This window comes from Ranitomeya imitator, chromosome 2, assembly GCF_032444005.1.
Source record: "Ranitomeya imitator isolate aRanImi1 chromosome 2, aRanImi1.pri, whole genome shotgun sequence".
In the NCBI taxonomy this organism is placed as follows: Eukaryota; Metazoa; Chordata; class Amphibia; order Anura; family Dendrobatidae; genus Ranitomeya; species Ranitomeya imitator.
The window spans coordinates 395640178-395657885 of NC_091283.1; the positions used below are offsets into that span (position 1 = coordinate 395640178).

At 43.5% G+C, this 17708-nt stretch overlaps 1 protein-coding gene and 1 long non-coding RNA gene across 3 annotated transcripts in view; one reads left to right on the forward strand and one right to left on the reverse strand.

Moving 5' to 3' along the window:
- Window positions 1-7394: 7394 nt before the first annotated feature.
- On the reverse strand, window positions 7395-15331 carry LOC138667055 (uncharacterized). Its single transcript, XR_011318590.1, has 3 exons — window positions 15275-15331; window positions 15061-15158; window positions 7395-9691 (listed from the first exon to the last, which is right to left on the reverse strand). It is a non-coding gene; the product is annotated as an uncharacterized lncRNA (long non-coding RNA).
- A 45-nt stretch (window positions 15332-15376) lies between these two features.
- LOC138667014 (oocyte zinc finger protein XlCOF22-like) overlaps window positions 15377-17708 on the forward strand; it is a 32758-nt gene continuing 30426 nt past the window's right edge. Inside the window, exon 1 of one of the 2 annotated variants that reach the window (XM_069755246.1) lies at window positions 15377-15424. The gene's annotated coding sequence lies outside the window, so the exon portion shown is untranslated. The other variant, XM_069755247.1, reaches the window with a different exon arrangement.

A 17708-nucleotide genomic window follows, 5' to 3' on the forward strand; every position in this document is an offset into this window, starting at 1 on the left:
ATAGGAGGGGACCCATGAGGACCTCCTTGATTTTTTGGTGGAACTTAATAATATACATCCGGAATTGAAATTTACTATGACCTGCTCGGTGGATAGGGTGCAATTTTTGGACACTACGGTCTATAAGCAAGATGGCAAACTTTGCACTGATCTGTTTACCAAGGTGACTGATAGGAATAGTCTTCTGTGCTATGGTAGCTACCATCCAAGACGAATGATGGATTCATTGCCTTGGAGCCAGTTAATCCGGGTACGCAGAATAGTTATGGACACAGAGGTTTGTGATAAAAGACTGGACGAAATGTGCGATAAATTTATACAGAGAGGGTATCCACAGGTGAAGGTGATGGGCCATAGGGAGAGGGCGATTAGATTGACTGAGGAAGATTTACAAACCCATAATAATAGGGACAAACAAAAATGTGTGCCATTTGTGTCCACCTACTGTCCGGCCAGCAATGGCATAGCCAATATCCTTAACAAACATTGGGGGATATTACATAGGGGTTTGCCTCAGATTCAAGATTTTTGTTCACGCCCTATTCTCTTATACAGACGGGGACGCAACCTTAAAGATCGACTGGTTAAGTCAGATATTGGGACAGAGAGGGTTGCCGTCCAGAGGACCTTGTGTCCTCCTCGGATGGGCAACTTTCCCTGTCTCAATTGTGCGTGTTGTGGGAATATGCTCAAAGGTGATAGCTTTTGCCACCCTCGAACCGGTAAAAATTTTTTGATAAAGGAACGGTATACGTGCTCGTCGAAATTCGTTGTTTACCTAATAGTGTGTCCATGTGGACTAATGTACGTTGGTGAAACAACAATGGAAGTAAGAGTAAGGATAAGTAAACACAAGAGCACAATACGCACGAATTTACATGACTTACCAATCCCTAAGCACTTCAGTGAGTGTAGGCACTCTATCAACCAGCTACGCTTTAGAGTCATAGATGGGGTCCCGGCTCTGAGGAGAGGGGGTGATAGGACACTCAAACTGAAACAAAAGGAATTGAGGTGGATCTCAGTGTTGGAAACGCTACAGCCCAAAGGGCTCAATATAGATTATAATTTGCAGATCTGTATGACATAATTGCGACAATGATATTTGAGTCTGACAGGCTATATATGAATCTAGCGTCAACACTTATGGATGTCGTGATTCCCCCTACTTGCTCATTGAGTGTGTTCCCCTTTGTGTATTTTTATTATTGTGCTATGTTTTGTAATTTTGGTTTATATTTGTCTGTATTTATCGTTTTGTCTTATTATAACCTTTTTCCCCCCCTCCTTCTCTTCTTTTTTTCTATTTTACAGAATGTTTGAGATTTGACATCCGAGGAACAGATGGAGGATATCTATTGGATATTATGTTTTGCCTTGGTTGTGATTTTTTAAAGATTTTATTATTTGCTTTGTTCCTCCCTGTGTTCCTTGCCTGTGAAATCGCTGTGTAACCATTCTGTCTGTTTAGTGGGGGTGGTTGCCATGGAGTTGGCTGTGTCTGCGTCCTCTCTGGGAGCGCAGGCTCAGTGCTGCATGTGGGCGGACTGGGGATCCTGGCGTGTATACGCTGTGGTGTCTCCGGTCCGGTCATGTGATGTGTCACTGGGTCTTGTGTCTCCGGCATTGACGCCCGGCCTGTGACGCTTGGCGCGTGCGCGCTTGGTTGCATTATGGGGCGGTCAGGTGATCGTCTGTGTGGTGCACCTTGTGCGCATGCGCCGGCGTTCTATGGCGCTTGGACACATCTCTGCAGGTTAGACAGGATTGGCTGGGGACATACTGGGGACATCCAGTATACAGTGATTGGATGAGGAAGGGGATTGGCCTGAGAACATCTAGCGATTGGTGGAGGTATCCCCATGACAACAGGGCAACAAATACAACCATTGGGCTGTGGACTGTTGTTATGTTCTTCTGTGTATGTATTTTTAAGCGTTACGGATAGTAGGTATGATGTTTAGCTGCAATTGGCTGTGTAAAGATATGTTAATAGATATTTAAGCATATAATATTTGATTTGATGTATATTTAATAAAGGCCGCCCCTTGATGGTGATTGGTGCCCATGTGGGCTCCACACTATTTAAGATGGCCACTTTTGATATTGTGTATACTTGACAAAGGCCATTCCAGCCGAAACGTTGTATTTTATGATGGCAGAATAAAGACTTTTCTTGGATATTTATCACCTGGTATGGATGCTGCTCTTCTTTTTCATTAGGCGAGGAGTATGTAGTCACAAGGTGTGTATGTAACAAAAGAGGGGGATACTGCAGCCAGAATCTAGCTAAAGCAACTACATAACAAGCCACAAACAGGTACAAATATATCCCAGGTAGGGCTGGGGTCAACAGTAATACAGAAGGCGAGCTCCAATGGGAGAGGGCTTTACCATTATGTATCCAAGCATGTGTAGGCAAGCACCGTTATAAAAAAGCAAAAATCACTGCTTGGCGTTGACCTCCAGAAATAGCAGGTAAAAAGTTCACATCGATAGCAGGCTGCGCGTTTGGGGGGAGAATTTAAGGTTAAATCAACAGAAGCTTGTAGACCAGCAAATGGCGCGTTCTCCCACCGTCATCAGTTCTCCAGGCGGTCAGATCTCTCCGCTGTTTATGATGGAGAAGGTGATCATGGTTTATTTCAATTTGATGCTGAAATACTATGGAGTCCCCCCCCCAACCAGTACGAAGGGCCCAGGACAGGCAGGTAAGATGATTGAGATTAGAGGAGGATGGGTAGTGTGCCCAGGAGAAGCACTGTGGGAGACCGGAGACCAACAGTCCAGATGCTGCCAGTGCCAGAAAAGACGTCGGGCGGGCATTCAGCAACGGGAGGGGGTTGCCACTCCATTTTGAGTGTATCGTACCCTCCGGTACCACAGCTTCCCAACTAGCCAGACTAGTTTATGCTTGGGGTTCCCCGCCTATTTTAACCTCCGAGGGTGAAATCAAGGATGGTGCTTTCCAACCTTTTCCAGACCGTAGGCCTCGAACGTGCCGGGATTTCCCACTGAACCTAGCTGCTGCTACGCTCATGCTGCTCTTGTTCCCTCGTGCTCGTGTGACTTTCGACCCGAGGCTCTGGACTGCTGGGCTCCACTTAAGCTTGTTCTTGAAACAACCTTAGTGTTCTTTGTCCCACTCTCTAACTGACTGAACCAAGAAAGTGTCTCAGCTATCACTACCCTGGCCCCTCCTAACCTGGAAATCCCCTATTTGTTAACTAGTTCTTATCCTAACCTTATCTAATCTCCTAATCTACCGTGCCCCCCACTCTAGTAAACAGTATATTACCCTTTACTATTGCTAAACCTTAAGGTACCGTCACACATAACGATATCGTTAACGATATCGTTGCTTTTTGTGACGTAGCAATGATATCGTTAAGGAAATCATTATGTGTGACAGCGACCAACGATCAGGCCCCTGCTGGGAGATCGTTGGTCGCTGAGGAAAGTCCAGAACTTTATTTCGTCGCTGGATCTCCCGCTGACATCGTTGGATCGGCGTGTGTGATGCCGATCCAGCGATGTCTTCACTGGTAACCAGGGTAAACATCGGGTTACTACACTACATACTTACCTTCCGTGTCTGTCCCCCTGCGCTGTGCTTCTCTGCACTGGCTGTGAGCGCTGGCCAGCCGGAAAGCACAGCGGTGACGTCACCGCTCTGCTTTCCGGCTGACCGGCACTGACAGTGCAGAGGAAAGCAGAGCGCCGGAGGACAGACACGGAAGGTAAGTATGTAGTGTTTGTTTTTTTTATGTTTACGTTGGTAACCAGGGTAAACATCGGGTTACTAAGCGCGGCCCTGCGCTTAGTAACCCAATGTTTACCCTGGTTACCAGGGGACTTCGGGATCGTTGGTCGCTGGAGAGCTGTCTGTGTGACAGCTCTCCAGCGACCAAACAGCGACGCTGCAGCGATCGACATCGTTGTCGGTATCGCTGCAGCGTCGCTTAGTGGGACGGTACCCTTACTCTTATACTATATTTCCCTATCTCTATCCCTAGTCTTTAAAGATGTATAATTTACACAGACATTATATAGCATCCTTCTTCACAATAAAGCATTGTCACATAGTACACCACTTTACAAGTAAAACATACCCGTTTTATGAGAAAGGGATGCGAAGGTATGCAGGGCATGACTTAACCCCAACATACCCACAACTCTGCTCCGTACACACAGTTTTAGACAAAATGAGACCCTGGGCAAAAGTTTAAAGAGGGTTCCCAAATGCTCACATTGCACCATCACACAGAAACACTTTGGTTACATTTACATGCGCTGAGTTCAGAGCGTTAAACGAGCGCCATTGACAATATTCATGCCTTTGTTTACTGGACTCTGCACACCTCCTGAGGAAGATCAATGGGCACAGAACAATCACTAGTAGATCAATTTGTCCCCAGCATCATCTTATCAGCAGCACTTCTACAGTTTACACATGGCTATGTGCTGCTGAAAACAATGATTTAATTCTCGCATAAACAATCCAATCACTCGATGAATAAGCAGCATTTTGCTTGCTTGTTGGACGATTGCTGACATGTTTACACCCAGGCTTGGACTGGCCCACAGGAGACCTGGAGAATCTTCCGATGGGTCCCACTGTAAAAATGGGCAAACAGTTTCTTATATGAGCAGCACTTGGCACTATATCCTTGAATCACAATTTACAGACAAAGGCAACATCTTATTCATATATCAATCTACCAAGTTAATTGTTACATAAATCTGTGATTGAGGATGTCACATTTGCATGTAGTTGAAAAGTGGGGCCCTAGAGTTGGCTACTGGTGGGCCTTTTGCATCCCAGTCAGACATTTTTACACCTATGAACTCTCATCTGCCCTGCCGGGATTTATACATGAGGATGATACACACAGTACAAGACACAAACACTGTATGCTACACACACACACATATGTTCCCTTCCTGATTTCATATTCTTTTGCATGTTTGTCACACTTAAATGTTTCAGTTCACCAAACAAATGTAAATATTAGTCAAAGTTGACACAAGTAAACACAAAATGCGTTTGTAAATGAAGGGCTTTGTTACTAAGGGAAAAAGAAATCCAAACCTACAGGGCCCTTTGTGAAAACGTGATTGTCCCTCTTAAAACATAAACTGTGGTTTGTCACATGCACTTGCATATACATACAGAGACATGCATGAACACACATACACTGTTCAAAAAAATAAAGGGAACACAAATACCACATCCTAGATATCACTGAGTGAAATATTTCAGTTTCAAATCTTTATTCATTACATAGTGGAATGTGTTGAGAACAATAAAACATAAAAATGATCAATGTAAATCAAAATGAATATCCCATGGAGGTCTGGTTTGGAATCATACTCAAAATCAAAGTGGAAAATCAAATTACAGGCTGATCCAACTTCAGTGGAAATGCCTCAAGACAAGGAAATGATGTTCAGGTGTGTGTGTGTTGCCTCCATGTGCCTGTATGACCTCCCTACAATGCCTGGGCATGCTCCTGATGAGGCGGCGGATGGTCTCCTGAGGTATCTCCTTCAAGACCAGGACTAAGGCATCCGCCAACTCCTGGACAGTCTTTGGTGCAACGTGATGTTAGTGGATGGGGCGAAACATGATGTCCCAGATGTGTTCAATCGGATTCAGGCTTGGGGAATGGGCGAGCCAGTCAATAGCTTCAATGCCTTCATCTTGCAGGAACTGCTGACACACTCCAGTCACATGAGGTCTGGCATTGTCCTGCATTAGGAGGAACCCAGGGCCAACCGCACCAGCATATGGTCTCACAAAGGGTCTGAGGATCTCATCTCAGTACCTAATGGCAGTCAGGCTACCTCTGGTGTGCACAAGCCGGGCTGTGCGGCCCTCCAAAGAAATCCCACCCCACACCATTACTGACCCACTGCCAAACTAGTCATGCTGAAGGATGTTGCAGGCAGATTGCGCTTTATGGAGTCTACAGACTGTCACATGTGCTCAGTGTGAACCTGCTTTCATTGTCAAATTTACCAATCCTGATGTTCTGTGGCAAATGCATGGTGTTGGGCTGTGAGCACAACCCCCATCTGTGGTCGTCTGCACTCAGACCATCCTCATGGAGTCGGTTTCTGTTTGTGCAGACACATGCACATTTGTGGCCTGCTGGAGGTCATTTTGCAGGGCTCTGGCAGTGCACCTCCTTGCACAAAGGCTGAGATAGCAGTCCTGCTGCTGGGTTGTTGCCTTCCTACGGCCCCCTCCATGTCTCCTGGTGTACTGGCCTGTCTCCTGGTAGCGCCTCCAGCCTCTGGACACTACACTGACAGACATAGCAAACCTTCTTGCCACAGCTCGCTTTGATGTGCCATCCTGGATAAGCTGCACTACCTGAGCCACTTGTGTGGATTGTAGAATCCGTCTCATGCTACCACGAATGTGAAAGCACAACCAACATTCAAAAGTGACCAAAACATCGGCCAGAAAGCATTGGTACTGAGATGTGGTCTGTGGTCCCCACCTGCAGAACCACTCCTTTATTGAGTGTGTCTTGATAATTGCCAATAATTTCAATCTGTTGTCTGTTCCATTTGCACAACAGCATGAGAAATTGATTGTCAAACAGTGTTGCTTCCTAAGTGGACAGTTTGATTTCACAGAAGTTTGATTTACATGGAGTTATATTCTGTTAAGTGTTCCCTTTATTTTATTGAGCAATGTATATCGTATACACAATGCTTACCAGCTCCCTCGTATTCAGTTTTTCTAAACTTCCACACATTTGAGGACCTGTGGTGACACCACGGACACATGAGTACAATACCTCTGGTGACATCACAGAATGGGGAACCTAGGCAAATGCCTAGTTTGCCTGCCCTCCAGTCCGTACGCATACGGCTCCCCTACGTCGACATCCTACACCCACTGCTCTGTACACACGGTTCCGCTCCATAGACATCCTCCACACGTGGCTCCGTACACCTCATACACACACAGCTCCGTTCCGTACACCTCCTACATGCACAGCTCCACTCCGTACAACTACTACATGCCCGACTCCGCTGCGCACACCTCGTACACACACAGCTCCGCTCCACACACCTCGCACACGCACGGCTCCACTCTGCACGTCGTACACGCATGGATCCGCTCCGTACACATAGTACATGCACAGATCCGCTCCCTACACAGACAGCTCCACTCCATACACATCATATACACACAGCTCTGCTCCATACACCTCGTACACATCCGCTCCGTACATATCTTATACACACGGCTCCACTCCGTATACATCTTATACACGGCACTCCCTTCTGTACATATCATAATTTGGACACGGAAAATAGAAAGCCTCAAACAACTCCAGCGTCATTTAAATGAGAGTTTTACGGATCTCGGAAAATGGTGACACAAGGGACTTTTTTATTTTACCTTTTTGTGAATTTTCTTTTAATAATACTAATTTTATTTCTATAGCGCTAACATGTTCCGCGTCACTTTCCATTACAGAACGGACGTATTCAGACAGTATCAGACATTACAGAATAACACATAACTCATATACTAGTAGTGAGGGTCCTACTCAGGTGCTTACAATCTATGAGGAAATAGAGAGATAATGAACGGTAAATGATACATTGTGCTCAAACTGTACGGTCCGACCATATGATGCCAAATACCATATGTACAAAATGCCGCATGAACCGGTCACCAGCCAGTATATGCACAGTACAAACACAGAGGGCTAATAAGTGCAGGGAGGCTATGAACAGATGCTATGAGGGTCAAGATTTTGAAGAAAATTTTGTACGGGCAAAACAGGAATAGTTAGATAAGTGAGGTGATTGGCAAAGTAAAGAAATGCATTTGAAAAATAAAAAAATCTATAAGTCTATATGAGTTTAGTATCACCCTTGAGGAGTCTGGCTGTGTCTGAAAGCATCCTGCTCCCGCAGCTGCTGGACTATGCAATAATGTTTTAAAGCATCACTGCAAAGTGGGACAGGGACAACACAGACATAGTTAAAAGGTTTGTCCAAACAACTCTCCCAACTGATCTGAGTCATGGGAAGACAATGCTGTAAGTGATCCAGACGGTTGTATATTGCTACCTTGCCAATGGCCGTATTGAGTATAGCAGCTTTTTTCCACGACCAATGTTGTTTCGGGCAGAAGCATCGAACAACCCCTTTAAAATACAGTTAGTGTATTTATAAATGTGAAGTATTTTATACACATGAATTCTCAGACGTTTAACAAGAATGTGATTTATCTTTAAAATCTCTCCCACATTCTGGACATGAAAATGGGTCCTTCCCTGTGTGAATTCTCCAATGTTTAACAAGATTTGATTTCTGTGCAAAACATTTCCTACATTTTGAACATGAAAATGCGTTTTTTTAACAGTGTGAGCTACTAGATGTTCACCATCCTGGTTATTATTTTTGTTTTGCTTAACAGTCTGTGATGAATCAGAAGATTTGAGCTGGAGCTGCTAAAAAGGATCAGATGATAAATCTTTACTGTGAAGGGCTGATGATACATTTGAGAAGTCATATGTCATGTCACTTTGCAGTGCAGCTCCAGCAACTGTATAGTGGCTGCGGCCGGGTACTGCACATCCGATTTGAATAAGGGGAAGAAGTGTAGTACCCGGCCATGACCACTTTACAGTCAAAGGCGCTGCATTGTGCAGCTAGATAACTGAGCAGTTCCAAATGCCACCCACTCATCAGACATTGAGGATTCATCCTAAGGATAAGCCATCAATGTTGTAGTAGACAACCTGTTTAAAAAAGCACTCCTCCCATCAAAGTTTTTGTCCTAATAATACATTGTAATAATAATATTATACAGCACTGTGTACTCACAAATGCTTATTATGCCCTTCTGCACAGCTAATTTTCTGTTTTCTCAGCTCTATGTAGAAACAGGAAATATCTTGTCCCTCCATTTATCAGTCCCTCTTCAACTCCTGACCCAGCTGCTCTGCTCCTTCCCTCTGATATACTATTGTAGTGACTCATAGCCTGTGCAGAGAAAATTGGCCTCCTGTTTCTACATACAGCGTAGAAGGGTTCAGCTAGTCAGTTTTTAATCTCATGATGGCATAGACCTCATGGAAAAGAGAAGGTAAAATAAACTATATAATTTGATGATTGTAATATGTTAAGAGGAAAACAATTTTGATGGGAGTCCTTCTTTAATTCTAATTCCCCTATCTTGTTGGTGAGGCTGCTGGCATTAGAGTTAATGCACTTTCTGTGCACTGTTTGTAGTTTTTGGCAAACTCAGGCTGACGCTTCTTATATTGAAGTCGAGTCTTCTTCACTTTTTTTCGAGCTACCATTCCAGACTTGTGTAATGAGCGCCGCACAGTGCTAGCATGGACGTCTGTAATCTCACTATTACGAAGCATACGAGCCACCTCCACTGCCGTGTTTATTGCACCAGAACGGATAGACTTTGTGATCAGCCGACTTGTTGACTTTGATATTTTCCCTGGACGTCCACCTCTTGGTTTTTTAACTGATGGACGGACTTCATTTCGTATTCTTCCAACTGTCATGGCACTTACATCATGCAGTTTGGCAATTTTCTTGGCCGAGAGACCGCTATCTATGAGCTGGATGATGCTTTTTCTCTTTTCTTGGGAAATCTTCTTCATGACTGCTCCTCGATTCGAACTAGGGAATCAACCTAATAACACACAGAGCTATTAGGGAATTTGAGAACAGGTTGTATTTTGTAGTTTACAGAAAGACATTTTTTTCCAAAACCAGGAGCAAAACAGTAACAATGGAGTGACATGACAAGATTATGCGTAACTAATCATTTGCTAAAGAGTTGCAAGTCAAAGTTATGTATGATATAGCCAAGAAAATAGTCTGTAAAATGATGGTAGTCAAAGCAGTAGTGGATGGTGAGATATGGAGCCTGAAGGTCAAAAGTTCAAAACATTGTTACCCTTTTTCTCATCAGTGTATTTCTCTGTACCTCTATTCCTCCTTTGTGTATGGACTTTTCTAACCCCTTCCCCAATGCCACCATCACTTTCACTTCTTAAGCCCAGGTCACTATCTACACAGTCTTCCCCTCCATTACTTAGCCGTGGGCTTGACGTCACCGGTGACATCAACCCCACAAATATTACTCCACTTGCCACTGCTACAGGGCAAGTGGGAAGAGCCGGGCAAAGCACCAGAATTGGCACATATAATAGGTGTGCCTTTTCTGGGCAGCTGCGGGCTGCCATTTTTAGCCTGGAGGTCAATATCCATGGCCCCTTACCAGCCTGAGAATACCAGCCCCCAGCTGTGAGCTTTACAAAGGCTGGTTGTCAAAAATGGGGGGACCCCATGCCATTTTTTTTAAATGATTTATTTAAATAATTAAAAAATATGGCGTGGGAACCCCTCTATTCTTGATATCCAACCTTGCTGAAACTGACAGCTGAGGGTTGCAGCCCCCAGCTGTGAGTTTTGTCTGTCTGGTTATGAAAAATAGGGGGAACCCACGCCGTTTTTTTTTTTTTTAATTGCCATATTTATTTACAGTGCAAGAGCGTCGTATGAATACTCCCATTCGCCACTTCTGCTGTTACTTATTAGCAGCAGCAGGGGTAGGCTGATCAGAGTAATGGTCCCATCAGCCGCCACCTGTTGTCTCTTTTATTACTTAAATTTAACTCTCATCATTATCCCTTGCTCGGGCTGATCCCCGGCTGAGCAGGGAAGAATGAGGAGAGCAGTGTTCAGCACCCGGCGCTGGGGAACAGCACTTACTTTAACACTTCTTCCCCAGCGCCGATGTGTGTCACATGGATGACATCCATGTGTGTTATGCGTATGCATGTGTGCGGGATGTTTTATGGCCCATGCTGACATTAAAAAATGGACATGTCAGCATGTTTTGCTCACAGACACACGGTCCGTGGAAACACACTGACATGTGCACAGACCCGTTAACTTGAATAGGCAAATAGTGCTCCATTCCTCCTGAGTCTCTCCGCATGGCTAAGTAGCACTCTACAGCCAAATATGGGGTATTGCCACATTCAGTAGAAATTGTGGGACAAATTTTTTTGCCATTTTTACCCAGTTATTGTGTGAAAATGTAAAATCTTTGGCTAAAACAAAATTTCGGTGGTAAAAATGTAGTTAATTTGTCCAATGGTATAAAATTCTGTGACACATCAATGGTGTCAATATGATCACTGCACCCTTAGATGAATTCATTGAGAGGTGTAGTTCGTAAAATGGGGTCACTTATGTGGGTTCTGCTGTTTTGGCACCTCATGGGCTCTCCCAGTGGGTCATGGCACCTGCAAACGATAACAGTAAAATCTGGTGCTCCTTCCCTTCTAAGCTCTGCCATGCACCCAAACAGTGGTTTTCCCCCCACATATGGGGTATCAGCATTCTGAGGAGAAATTGCACAACAACTTTTGGGGTCCAATTTCTCCTGTAGCCCTTGAGAAAATAAAAAATTGGGGGCGAAAAATAATTTTTGTGAAAAAAACTTTGATTTTTTATTTTTATGGCTATACGCTATAAACTTCTGTGAAGCACTTTGGGGGGTTAAGAGTGCTCACCACACATCTAGATAAGTTCCTTTGGGGGTCTAGCTTCCAAAATGGTGTCACATGTGGGGGGTTTCCACCATTTAGGTACATCAGGGGTTCTCCAAACGTAACATGACATCCGATCTCAATTTGAGCCAATTTTGCATTGAAAATTCAAACGGTGCTCCTTCCCTTCCTGTGGTCTGCCATGCGCCCAAACAGTAGTTTACCTGCACATATTGGGTATCACCATACACAGGACATATTGCACAACAACCTTTGGGGTCCAATTTCTCCTGTTACCCTTGGTAAAATAAAAAAAATTTGGTCTGAATTACATTTTTTGTGAAAAATAGTTAAATGTTCATTTAAAAAAAAAAAAAAAAACATTAAAAAAATTACTGTGAAGCACCTGAAGGGTTAATAAACATCTTGAATGTGGTTTTGAGCACCTTGAGGGGTACAGTTTTTAGAATGGTGTCAATTTTGGGTATTTTCTGCCATGTATACCCCTTAAAGTGACATCAAATGTGAGGTGGTCCCTAAAAAAATGGTTTTGTAAATTTTGAGAAATCGCTGGTCAACTTTTAACCCTTATAACTTTCTAACAAAAAAAGTTACTTATTAAGTATTCGTATGACATATCTCTGTGATTTAAGGGCATAAAAATTCAGTTTAAAAATTGCAAAATTTTAAAAATTTTCACCATATTTCTGCTCTTTTCATAAATAAACGCAAGTCATATCGAAGAAATGTTACCACGAACGTGAAGTACAATATGTCACAAGAAAAAATAGTGTTGTAAAAATGAGAAATTACTGTTTAAATTTTAACCCTTATAACTTCCTAATAATTTTGGTTCCAAAATTGTGCTGATGTAAAATAGACATGTGGGAAATGTTACTTATTAAGTACAAGGATGGGGATATTGTTACACAAAGGGGCCGAGAGTGGGAGACTATTAAAGGAAGGGGCCAGGATGGGGGACATAAATAAATGAGGGTGAACAGGAATGTCTTTATAGGATTTAGAACACTACAAGGACCCATATATCTGACCAACCTGCAGGTGGGGGCCAAATCAAAATTTTGCAGCAGGGCTTATCAAACTCTAGTTACACCATGAAACGAGGGGCTGCTCGGGGGCTATGAAATGAGGGGCAGTTCTCGGGGGCCATGAAATGAGGGGCTGTGTGGGGGGGACAACAAATGAGGGGCTGTGCGGGAGACAGCAAAGAATTTGAAGGGCTGTGGTATCCATACTCTATATGGGGCTGTGGAGAACATAATACTGTGAGTAATGGTGACCTTACTGGATAGGGTTAGCATACTGTGGTGGTTAGCATACTTTGTGGTGTGTTGTGGGCCATAATACAGTAGTGGGTGCTGTGTGGGCCATCATACTATACATGGGGTGCTGTTTTGGACATCATACTATATAGGGGCTGTGATGAACATCATACTATATATGGAGGGCTGTGGTGTGGACCACAGTTTATGTTGGCGGCTTGCTGTGGTATCATACCTTATGGACGTTTGTGGTGACCATCATAATGTGTATGGGGACAGTGTAAGCATGGTTACAGTTTGAAGAGGGCAGCATGGTGGGTAATATGAGTTCATAATATGAAGAGGGGTCACAGATATGGAAAGGGGAGAGTATGAAATGGGGGCACAATATGGAGAGGTGTTAGCATGGTGTGGGGTAATGTGTGGAGATATAGAAAGTGTAATGGAAAATTAGAGAGGGGACAGCCATGGTACAGGCCATGGTTCACAAAGATGGTAGATGTGGCTTTTATAGTTGATAATGGTAGACAGTGTGGTGGTTAAAGCTCATTAAGTTGCACAGTATGGCAGGTGTTGCACATTAGGGAGACAGTGTGGAGGCCGTATATCATAGGGGGCTTATTTAGAGCTCTATATGGACAGATTGTGTGGGGATGTGCTGCGGAAGACTGGTGAAGAGGGAGGTATACAGAGGCAAGCTGTGGATGTGAAAAGTCATTATGGCATCTAGACAGCATAGAGATGAAAAGAAAGAGACGACTCCAGAAAAGACCTATAAAGTACCTGGATGTAAATGTTTATTTGTGACTAGTAGAATACTCGCGGCTTCGCTAGTGGAAAATATGTTAAATTGTTGATTATGGTAGCTAATGAAATATTTTCAGTGTCACCCTGAAATTGACATCTTCAGAGTGCTACAGTAAAAAAATTTATTTTCAATCCGCGAGTCACAATGTTCACTTGTCTCAGCTCTATGACACAATTTTGCTTTCTTAGCTTTTGGATGAACTTGCCCAATAGATGGTCGTGTTTTGGGTGGCATTTTAAAAAACAGTCCTTAGGATAATGACCCTGTAGTATCCACCTGACACCGATAAGAGATGTAATAGGATGAATAGTAAATACAGAGCAGCCCTCACACAGTATTACTATGACCTGAAGGAGCTCACATCTCAGTAATGAAAACCACCTCACAGGCAGACTTGTCTAGTTGCTCATAGCAACCAATCAGAGCTCAGCTTTCACTTTACCTCAGCAGCTTCAGTGATGAAAGCTATATTACAGTAAGCAATAATGACAATCTTACTATGATGCATTTTTCGCCTGACCAATATTGCTGCTCAGCAATGTTCGTCCGTGTGCGTAGGGTGCATCCATCTGAGTGTGTTTGCATGTGTGTGGTCCTTGTGTGTGTGGTGTGCATTTGGTATTTATGGGGTGGTGTTGTGGCATTTGTGGGGTGGTGTTTGTGCTGTGTGTGTCTAGAGTGGTCTGGTGTTTTTGTGGTGTGTTGTGGCATTTGTGTGGTGTTGTGGATTGGTGTATGTGTGCTGTCTGTGTGATGTTTGTATATTGTGTGTGGTAGTGCGGCCCCTTTAGCAGCGACTCTTTGGCGCCGTCGCTATAATCCGTCAGTGACAACTGTTGTTTTCCCCTCAGCACTTTTACTTTCACCTTCACATTTCCGAATTATATGTATAGGGCCTAACTTCGGGGGCCCCAATCTCATGACGGTGGGACGCTAGCGAGATTCAACATGCGCAGTATTCTGCTCCTGTGGGTGGAGAGGGGGCGTGCAAAATTTCACCCAAATCAGGCGAGAACTGTGGATTTGTATAGAACGGGAAACTACAGATTTTGAGTTTCATATATATATATATATATATATATATATATATATATATATATATATATATATATAGATTTGTGTGTCATGTCTCTGTGATTTAAGAGCATGAAAATTCAAAGTTGCAAAATTTTCCAAATTTTTGCCATTTTTCAATTTTTTTTCATAAACGCAAGACATATCAAAGAAATTTTACCACTATCATGAAGTACAATATGTAACGAGAAAACAATGTCAGAATCACCGGGATCCGTTGAAGAATTTCAGAGTTATAACCTCATAAAGGGACAGTGGTCATAATTGTAAAAATTGGCCCGGTCATTAACGTGCAAACCACCCTCGAGGGTAAAGGGGTTAAGAAAAATATTACCTTCGATGTCTGTGCCTTTATCTTACAGCTGACGGGTCACTCAGGAGAATTCTCTTATATAGAAGATCTCCACTGAGAGGATCCGATATTGTAGGGACCTGAATGGGAGAAGATGACGATGTAACAGAATAAAGATCCCATGTAATATAACAATGAAATAATTATTACGGAGGAGAACATCCGAGGGGAAACATAATGGGGAATCTCCACAGACCTCCACCCGCAGAGCCCCACACTAGATATATGACTGTTCGGTGCTTCCAGGACCTGTGATGATGTCACAGTCATGTGATCAGTCCCATGGAGGGGAGGAGCCAGTCTCCATTTTGCTCCATGTGAGAGAAGAGGTCTGCACTGGTGACAGGTAATGAGGGAGCAGGGAGTGTGTGATGGGGGAACAGGACTAAACCCTAATGGGCTGAAGGGCGGGGTCTCTCTGACCCCTAGAACATACAGCGGAGCCTGAAAGGTCGGGAACTGTTTAGTATTTTCCATATTTCTGCATTACATAAGTCTATGGAGACATAAATTAAGGGGAATTTCCATGATACAGAGACTGGATAAAAAGGCGACAGCAATACACAACATAATATATGTACAATAGATCAGCTACGGTGTCAGAGAGGAGTGAAGGCCGCACACCTGAGCATAGCAAAACAGGAGAAGAAATACAGGTATAATAGGTATATCTACAACAAGGCTGCGAAACACACTCAGGAATGAATCCGATGACCATGCAGTAACACCAGAGGTATCGTTATGTGCGTTTCGCATTCAGCTTCCTCAGAGGGGCTGTAATAATGTGTAAAAGAGGGGTGTTTTTACAGAGACAAATGCCCAATGGCTGAACAAATAATTATACCTGTGATGCGTGATCTGGGTATGGTGCTGGCACTCGAGCAGTGCTTCCCGAATACTACTGAGTTCAGTGAAGTACTAATTCACCGCATCCAGATACATCATAGGAAAAAGATTACCACGTCACAGACTAAATGCGTCACTAAGAAAACCAGAACGCCTTGATTCCAAAGCAAGCGCACGCTGCCTGCTAAGAAAAAAAACATTAAGAATGAATAGACAGAATGGCTGGAGCAATATTATACCAGAGCAGCTACTCAGAGGGCTGGAACATGGAAGGATTAAAATAGTAAGTCATGCAAGCATTGCACAGAGTAACTTGCATTTGTCCGTCATCCTCCACAGTAGTCTAAGGGTATGTTTCCACGGTCAGTAAACGCTGCAGATTGGACGCTATGTACAGCCGCAGCGTCCAATCCACAGCGGCCAGATGTTACAGCATAGTGGATGGGATTTTATGAAATCCTACCTCCACTATGTGTACACGGACGCCTCCGGCTTCCTTCGTATACGTACATGCGGCGCGTCTTTCTAGACCGCACCATGTCATTTTAACTTGCGGAGACGCTGAGTCTCTGCAAGGTAAATACCACAGTCCAATGTATAGGATGCGGTGATTCCGCATAGTTCAATGCACACATGTGGAATCACCGTGTGTAAAAAAGGGGGCAGCGCTTTGGACGGAGTGGACATGTGCTGCGTCCAAAAACTGCCAATACTGACCGTGGAAACAAACCTTAACAATTGGTGCCTTCTGTGCACGCTTAGCTGGTACCTAGCTCAGGCCGGCCATACATCCTGGCCCAGATACAGCAAAACAGGCCCAAATAATGATACTTCCACCACCATGTTTCACAGCTAGTATGAGATTTTTATGCTATAATGCAGTGTTTCTCTGTCCAAACATAACGCTTCTCTTTTGAGCCAAAAAGCTCCATTTTGGTCACATCTGACCATAAATATTGTGCCTACTTGCTTGGCCAATGTTCTTATGGAAATCAGTGTATTTCTTCTTGTTATCCTGCCATGCGCACCATAGTTAATGTGAGCAAGGCCTTTAGTTGCTTAGAGCAGGGGTGTCAAACTGCATTCCTCAAGGGCTGCAAACAGGTCATGTTTTCAGGATTTCCTTGTACTGCACAGGTGATAATTTAATCTCCTACACACATAATGATTGCAGCACCTTGTGCAATGCTAAGGAAATCTTGAAAACACACATGGCTTGTGGCCCTGCTTAGAGGTTACTTTCAGTTTCTATATGAACTCACCAAGTGTTATAGGCCTTACTTCTTAGTTGATCTTTTCTTGATTGACCACTCCTGAGGAGGTTAACCCCATACCCTTTGGAGCTTTTTTCAGTTTTGCGTATTAATTTTTTGCTCCCCTCTTTCCCAGAGCCATAACTTTTTTTATTTTTCCATCAATATGGCCATGTGAGGGCTTATTTTTTGTGGGACTAGGTGTACTTTTGAACTACACCATTGCTTTTACCATGTTGTGTACTAGAAAACAGGAAAAAAATTCCAAGTGAGGTGAAATTGCAAAAAAAGTGCAATCCCACACTTGTTTTTTGTTTGGCTTTTTTGCTAAATGCTTAAACTGACCTTCTAGTATGATTATCCAGGTTATTACGAGTTCATAGACACCAAACATGTCTAGGTTCTTTTTTATCTAATTGATGGGTGAAACAATTTGAAACTTTGTTAAAAAAAAAAAAAATGGCACCATTTTCCAATACCCATAGCGTCTCCATTTTTCATGATCTGGGGTTGGGTGAGGGCTTATTTTTT